Source organism: Schistocerca serialis, chromosome 7 (genome assembly GCF_023864345.2).
Source record: "Schistocerca serialis cubense isolate TAMUIC-IGC-003099 chromosome 7, iqSchSeri2.2, whole genome shotgun sequence".
In the NCBI taxonomy this organism is placed as follows: Eukaryota; Metazoa; Arthropoda; class Insecta; order Orthoptera; family Acrididae; genus Schistocerca; species Schistocerca serialis.
Window position 1 is genome coordinate 71440890 of NC_064644.1, and position 8626 is coordinate 71449515.

The 8626-nt window shown below is 43.0% G+C and overlaps 1 non-coding gene across 1 annotated transcript; it reads left to right on the forward strand.

The window, feature by feature from the left end:
• The first annotated feature begins 6425 nt into the window (after positions 1-6425).
• Trnas-uga (transfer RNA serine (anticodon UGA)) lies at positions 6426-6500 on the forward strand. Its single transcript has one exon. It is a non-coding gene; the product is annotated as a tRNA-Ser (tRNA).
• The last annotated feature ends 2126 nt before the right edge of the window (positions 6501-8626 follow it).

Below are 8626 nucleotides of genomic sequence, written 5' to 3' on the forward strand. Positions count from 1 at the left end.
GCAGTTTGTAGGAGGGACAGCGTTTACTGTATGCCTGCTCTACACAACAGTATTTAAAAGTAATAACCTACTGGGCTAAATGTACCTGTACATAAGAAAACAGTATTGCAATTACTGTTCTGCAAACTTACATTCCCCATAGATGAGTAGTATTTCTACCTTCTCTCCGTTGGTGTACATTCTACTCACACAACTCTTCAGCTGACGATGTTTGACGGAATGACGGGTGTGCATTCCACTTATGTTTACATTTGTCCTCTGTCAACGTCAGCACGTGGATGTGTTCCATTGTCTCCAGTACCTGCACTAAGCGGTGGGAGCGTCAGCGTCAATGTTGTGTTATGTAATTAATAACGTTGTGTTTCAGTGAATGGTAAACTGTGATACATTTCTGAATAGGTCTTTACGAAAGGAAATGAATTACCGAATAAAAAATACAGGGTGACATTTAAAAAAGTCAAACCGCTGCTCATATCTTTGTAAAAAAACAAAGCTACAACGACGGCAATCGTGCTGATTGATGTCCCCCTGATGGCTAAAGAATATTCGGTTGAAACATTTTGTAATTTGCATCTGGATAAGCAGCTATTTAGGGTGGTCAAGATAAATGGGACACCATGTGAATAACTGGATTTTATATTGAAAATTTGTGGCTTTTATTGTGATGGTGGAGTCAGACTAGTGTAGTACTGCGTAGACTACCTTGCACAACAGTGCTATATATTTTGTGATGATGTCAGTCAGATGGCACCCCACTGGTGCCCTCGGGTTGTCCCGCCTGTGCACCTGCGAGGAATTGTTACTGCTTGCTAACTGCACTATCTGATACTCCTTATCCATATGGCGGCGTAGTGAGTAATCGAGTCACTGTAGGATCCAAGACAACCTGCACTCAATTCTTTTGTAATATGCTTAGCCGAGCCGGTCGGAGTGGCCGAGCGGTTCTAGGCGCTACAGTCTGGAACGGCGCGACCGCTACGGTCGCTGGTTCGAATCCTGCCTCGGGCATGGATGTGTGTGATGCCCTTAGGTTAGTTAGGTTTAAGCAGTTCTAAATTCTAGGGGACTGATGACCTCAGAAGTTAAGTCCCATAGAGCTCAGAGCCATTTTTTTTTGCTTAGCCGAATAAGGAAGCCACCTCCTGTCTCCATGTGGTCACGATAGCGTGAGACCAATTTTTAAAATTTATTCAATTCAGTGACATATCATATCAATATTACATAATATATGAGATTATGTTCAGCTTTTGTACCATGCATCCATAATGATTTTTGTTTCGTGAGCATTAGTTCGTATTCTAAGCCAAGTGACTGTGCATGCAATTTCTTTTCCTAATGCATCAGGTGCTATATGGTTAAACAAGAACAGCAACCCTAACCATTTTTAGGTAACCGCGCAACGGTCGGATCGTCACGTCAACAGATCATTTCTTAAGTTCGCTACTGACGAAGTGTGTTTGCTTTATTTAGAACTAAGCTCCTGCCTGCACAATTTCAATCCGTCTGTTTTTTCTGCTGAAGCCTCGATGCAACGTAGCAAGGTAATAACCGAACACTGATGAAACTACAGCGTTGGAGAAACAAATCTGGCGGTTCCTTGATTTCAATGTATGATCTGCTACCGCCGATTTATCCGTGTTGCTAGAAGACAATTGCTCTTGTCTTCTTGAAGCTAGAAATGAAGAAGGATTGAAATTAGAAAAGTTGTGGTTTTTGAACTAAGTGAAGCAAACAGCAGCAACTCTTGTGCGTTTCTCAATAATGGACGCCAATCTGGAGCAATGTATGTGACCTTAAAGTTTTATGAAGATTATTCATATTTCTGACATTGGTTTCACGAATTGAGATATTGGTTTAAAAAAATATGTACAATGACGGAAACAACTGCGACAACAAAAAGTAATTAGAGTAATGTAATTTCGGGAATACATTTTTCTAGGTACCATAAACTGATGAGACATACACCACCTGCTTAATAGCTTCTTTGTTCGCCTTTGGAACGAAATACATCACTGATTCGGCGGAACAGATATCCGACAGTTTCTTGGTAGGTTTGTGCAGTTATATGTCATTAGATGTTACGCACAGGTCGTATATTTCCCGTAAATAACGGGCCACTAATATACACTCCTGGAAATTGAAATAAGAACACCGTGAATTCATTGTCCCAGGAAGGGGAAACTTTATTGACACATTCCTGGGGTCAGATACATCACATGATCACACTGACAGAACCACAGGCACATAGACACAGGCAACAGAGCATGCACAATGTCGGCACTAGTACAGTGTATATCCACCTTTCGCAGCAATGCAGGCTGCTATTCTCCCATGGAGACGATCGTAGAGATGCTGGATGTAGTCCTGTGGAACGGCTTGCCATGCCATTTCCACCTGGCGCCTCAGTTGGACCAGCGTTCGTGCTGGACGTGCAGACCGTGTGAGACGACGCTTCATCCAGTCCCAAACATGCTCAATGGGGGACAGATCCGGAGATCTTGCTGGCCAGGGTAGTTGACTTACACCTTCTAGAGCACGTTGGGTGGCACGGGATACATGCGGACGTGCATTGTCCTGTTGGAACAGCAAGTTCCCTTGCCGGTCTAGGAATGGTAGAACGATGGGTTCGATGACGGTTTGGATGTACCGTGCACTATTCAGTGTCCCCTCGACGATCACCAGTGGTGTACGGCCAGTGTAGGAGATCGCTCCCCACACCATGATGCCGGGTGTTGGCCCTGTGTGCCTCGGTCGTATGCAGTCCTGATTGTGGCGCTCACCTGCACGGCGCCAAACACGCATACGACCATCATTGGCACCAAGGCAGAAGCGACTCTCATCGCTGAAGACGACACGTCTCCATTCGTCCCTCCATTCATGCCTGTCGCGACACCACTGGAGGTGGGCTGCACGATGTTGGGACGTGAGCGGAAGACGGCCTAACGGTGTGCGGGACCGTAGCCCAGCTTCATGGAGACGGTTGCGAATGGTCTTCGCCGATACCCCAGGAGCAACAGTGTCCCTAATTTGCTGGGAAGTGGCGGTGCGGTCCCCTACGGCACTGCGTAGGATCCTACGGTCTTGGCGTGCATCCGTGCGTCGCTGCGGTCCGGTCCCAGGTCGACGGGCACGTGCACCTTCCGCCGACCACTGGCGACAACATCGATGTACTGTGGAGACCTCACGCCCCACGTGTTGAGCAATTCGGCGGTACGTCCACCCGGCCTCCCGCATGCCCACTATACGCCCTCGCTCAAAGTCCGTCAACTGCACACACGGTTCACGTCCACGCTGTCGCGGCATGCTACCAGTGTTAAAGACTGCGATGGAGCTCCGTATGCCACGGCAAACTGGCTGACACTGACGGCGGCGGTGCACAAATGCTGCGCAGCTAGCGCCATTCGACGGCCAACACCGCGGTTCCTGGTGTGTCCGCTGTGCCGTGCGTGTGATCATTGCTTGTACAGCCCTCTCGCAGTGTCCGGAGCACGTATGGTGGGTCTGACACACCGGTGTCAGTGTGTTCTTTTTTCCATTTCCAGGAGTGTATGTACGCCGTGATGGCGCCAGATAGTGACCCAGATGGGTACCATCGGATTCACATCAGGCGAATTTGGTGGCCAAGACATCAAAGTGATGCTCTTCAAATCACTAGAGCACGGCTCTGGCTGCCAGACACGGACAGTTATACTTGTAAGTAGGCTGTTTAGGTTTTTATACTGGTAAGACCACGTAGCGCTCTGTATGAAAATCACTGGATGTGCTGTGTGCAGGCTGTGGCTGGTTGGCATTCTTGTAATATTCGCTATTGTAGTGTTGGACAGTTGGCCGTTAACAGCGCGTAGCGTTGCGCACAGTGTTGCCAATTTAGCGACTTTGTCGCCAGAAATGGCGACTTTTGCCTTCGTCTTAGCGACAAAAAAAAAAAAAAAAAAAAAACTTGTTAGCGACAAAAATTATTTAGCGACTTATCTGGCGACTTGTGGAGTACTGACGACTTTTGAAGTACAAATCAAAACTAATTTGGGCCAGTATTTTCATTATAAAAACTTAGACTTTTATCTATAGAATGGGTACTACACTGACTTTGTTCTAGATTTACTAAGTTCAATTAAGTTCTTAGCAGATCATGTAGCATTGTTCAGCATTTAGTAAACCTGAATGTGGGAATTGCCAACAGAGTAACCTTGACTAAAGTGCAATTCATTATTCACTACCCACTAGCCTGTTATCGTCGATGGCGTATCGATCTATAATTCTTCAACTTTTGAACTCCCTTTATTTTTCGAATTGACAAAAATCTTTCGTAATATTAAGTATAATAAAATACATTTCTATCCAGCAACCTCTAATTTTTCGAAATGTTAACTCGCAGTCAAATTATTACCACATGCACTGTGGTAACGCAAGAACAATTCGGTGGGGGTATCTCAGACAGTATTACGTTTTAAACAATGAACAATAGGACTGATATCGAGTTACCGAGTGAGTAGATTGTTTCATGACCTCTAGTTCGCCTGAATTTTAATGTATTTTCAGTGATTATAAATTGGTGAAACTTATGTTGCGATGGCTTACGTAATGGATTTACCGCAGAAGAAGAAGCAGTACGCTCAAAAATATCAGGATGCGTGGGAAGCAGACCCTGAATTCAATGGGTGGCTGAAACCAGTCGTTGGACACTTATCCAAGGCAAGATGTCAAGTATGTGCAACAGAGTTTTATGCTAAATTGTGTGATATTAGAAAGCATTCGAAAACTATTAAGCATAAACAAAAAATTGATTTAAAAAGAACGCAAACCACCTTACCTGTGAAAATTGCTACGAAAACTACAGTTAGAATAGCAAGCAGAGCGGACGGCGCCCTTTCTTTATTTATTGCTGAACATTGTTCTATTTTAGTTGTAGATCATTAAGGAATACTGCGCAAGAAGCTGTTTTCCGGTGATGAGGGCACTAAAAACATGCAATTATATCGAACAAAGTGCACTAATATTATAACTGAAGTTTTGGCTCCATATTTTACACAATCATTGGTTGAGGGTATAGGTAACCAAAAATACAGTGTACTATTAGATGAATCCACAGATGTATCAATATCTAAAATGCTAGGGATCGTTATACGGTTCTATAGTCTAAACAACCAAACCATTAGATCAGCATTTCTCAAATTCGCTGTAGTAGAAACTGCAGATGCAAGAAATCTGGCTGCTGTTCTTGTGAATTCTTTGAAAGATCTCAAACTTCCAATCGCTAATATGGTAGGAATTGGCACAGATAATGCTTCTGCAATGGTTGGAATAAACAATGGGCTTTTCGAACAACTCAAGAGAGAATATGGTTTGAAGCATTTGGTATTGATCCGTTACATTTGTCACTCTCTTGAGCTTGCAGTTTCGCACGCCCCAGTGAATACCATACTTAGAAACATAGAGTTTCTTGTACGGGAAACCTACAATCGGTTCTCCATTTCACCCAAAAGAAAAAGGTTTATGAGACAATAAATTGTGGAAAACAGCCACTAAAAATTTTGAAGGTCTATGCAACACGTTGTCTTTCAATTGAACCAGCAATACGAAGAATTCTGGAGCAGTGGGAAGAACTAAAGCTACATTTTTCACTTTCCATGGTTCAAGACAATTGTTACACTGCCGATCTTTTGTACAAGATGTATTGTGACGACTCAAATCATCCTTACGTGTTTTAACTTAAACATGCTTTAAAAGACGTACAAATAGCAATAAAAGCTTTTGAAGGAGAAGACAATAACCCCACTAAATTACTAGATACACTTGTATTTCTCATGCAGTCACTCGAACAAAACATAGTGTTTCCAACTGTTGATTTGTTGACAAAACCAGTTCCAAGCGAATGTACCGACCTTTGGCTTTATGTTTGAACAGAAATTGTCTGAGTCAAGTTTGTCTGAAGAAAATAAAGTTTATTTGAAGAAGAGATGCATTCAGTTTAGTCTGAAACTCATAAAAGAAATTCAACAAAGACTGCCAAGTAACGTTACGATCCTGAAAAAAATGTCGATGCTGAATGTTGAAGAAACACTAAAAGTGAATAAAAATAACGCTGTAGCGGATGTGGCCAAAGAATTGGGTTTTAGTGGCGATTTCATAGACGGTATGCTGCAAGAATGGCATAATATCAACTTCATTAGGTGGAATAACACTACTAATACTGAAACTTCCTGGCAGATTAAAACTGTGTGCCCGACCGAGACTCGAACTCGGGACCTTTGCCTTTCGCGGGCAAGTGCTCTACCAACTGAGCTACCAAAGCACGACTCACAGCCGGTACTCACAGCTTTACTTCTGCCAGTTCTGCAAGGTTCGCAGGAGGGCTTCTGTAAAGGTTGGAAGATAGGAGACGAGGTACTGGCAGAAGTAAAGCTGTGAGTACCGGCCGTGTGTCGTGCTTCGGTAGCTCAGTTGGTAGAGCATTTGCCCGTGAAAGGCAAAGGTCCCGAGTTCGAGTCTCGGTCGGGCACACAGTTTTAATCTGCCAGGAAGTTTCATATCAGCACACACTCCGCTGCAGAGTGAAAATCTCATTCTGGACTACTAACACTGTTCGATTTTGGAGTGAGATTTTGCAGTATAAAAATGCCGCAGGGGAGAACCCTTTGTCTTTGATTTCACCCCTAGCAATGACTGTTCTATGCCTATCGCATTCAAATGCAGAAGTGGAAAGAATATTCAGTTCTATGAACATTATAAAAACTAAACAACGTAACAGATTATCGTTAAAGACAATTAATGCTTTGATCATATTGAGAGACCAGCTGAAGAAACAAAATAAAGATTGTGCATCTTTTGACATAGCGTCAGACGTATTGCAGCTTATTGGAACGAACAAAAGTTACTCTCTTGCGACAAAACCAGTCGAACTGCAACATCATCTTTTGAGCGACGTTCAACCCTCTACATCGACTACAGTTCTGTCAGAGCATGAAACAGAAGAGTTATTCGATCTTCTGAGTGACAACGATGAATAGCTCACATACCGGCATGTATATATTTTGTAACCTAATTTGAGTTTTTACTTTCTTTTGTTACAAATATACTCGTAGTTATATATTTCTAGTATATTTGACTACTGTGATTGAAACAACAATTTATGTGTTGCGTCAATTATGATAACATGTTTAATTAAACGTATTTTATATGTATGTTGTTGCAAGCGATGCGTCATTTACTTAAGACAATATAGCGATTACGTATGAGACAATTTTTATTAATATTTTATTACCCCCCCCCCCCCCCCTGGCTTATTGCACCATTCACAGCACAAAATTTTCAGTACACCCCTAGTAAAATCAGTTTTAGTGACTTTCTAGCGACTTTTGATATTGAATCTAGCGACTCGGGTTTTTTAGAGTTGGCGACACTGGTTGCGCAGTTGGAGGTGAGCCGCCAGCAGTGGTGGATGTGGGGAGAGAAATGGCGGAGTTTTGAGAGCAGATGATCTGGACGTGTGTCCATCAGAGACAGTAAATTTGTAAGACTGGATGTCATGAACTGATATATATATATATATATATATATATATATATATATGACTTTTGAACACTATTAAGGTAAATACATTGTTTGTTCTCTATGAAAATCTTTCATTTGCTAACTATGCCTATCAGTAGTTAGTGCCTTCAGTAGTTTGAATCTTTTATTTAGCTGGCAGTAGTGGCGCTCGCTGTATTGCAGTAGTTCGAGTAACGAAGATTTTTGTGAGTTAAGTGATTTGTGAAAGGTATAGGTTAATGTTAGTCAGGGCCATTCTTTTGTAGGGGTTATTGAAAGTCAGATTGCGTTGCGCTAAAAATATTGTGTGTCAGTTTAGTGTTGATCAGAATAGGTAAAGAGCGAAATGTCTGAGTACGTTAAGTTCTGCTCAACTGCTTGAAAATAAAATAATGTAAGAGGTTAAGCAGCACAGTCATTCATAAATTTTTCTAAGGGGACGTTTCATACTGGTGAGAGATGATATCGCCGTCAGGGAAGACATCAAGTATGAAGGAATGCAGGCTGTCCACAAGTGGCATGTTGTCTTCGATTATTACCACAGGTCCCATACAAGCGCCAGAGAATGTCTATCATAGCCTAATGCTGCTCCTACCAGTCTGCATTCGCGGTACGGTGCACGTTTCTAGCCGCCGTGCCCCTGGATGGCGGCGTTTGTGGAGACGGCCATCGACCTGGTGTAGCCAGAAAAGTGATTAATCCACACAGGTTACACGGTTCCATTGATCCACGGTCGAATCCCGTGTTCACTGCAATACTAACTCACGATGTTGCTGGGTCAACGTGGTAGCACTTAGGGGTGGTCTGCTGCGGAGCACAACGTTCAACAACGTGCGCTGAATGGTGGTTTCAGTAACACAAGTGGATGCAGCAGCATTGTGCTCTTTCCCTATAAGCGCCACAGATCGCCATCTATCCTACGTTACCGAGCAGAGAAGCATCAGAATCAACCGTTCTGTGAAGAGTCGTGGACGTTTAACAATTTAGCGTGTAGTTGTAGTTCCACTGTCCAACATTTTCATATGTTCAAATGTGTGTGAATTACTAAGGGACCAAACTGCTTAGGTCATCGGTCCCTAGGCTTACGCACTACTTA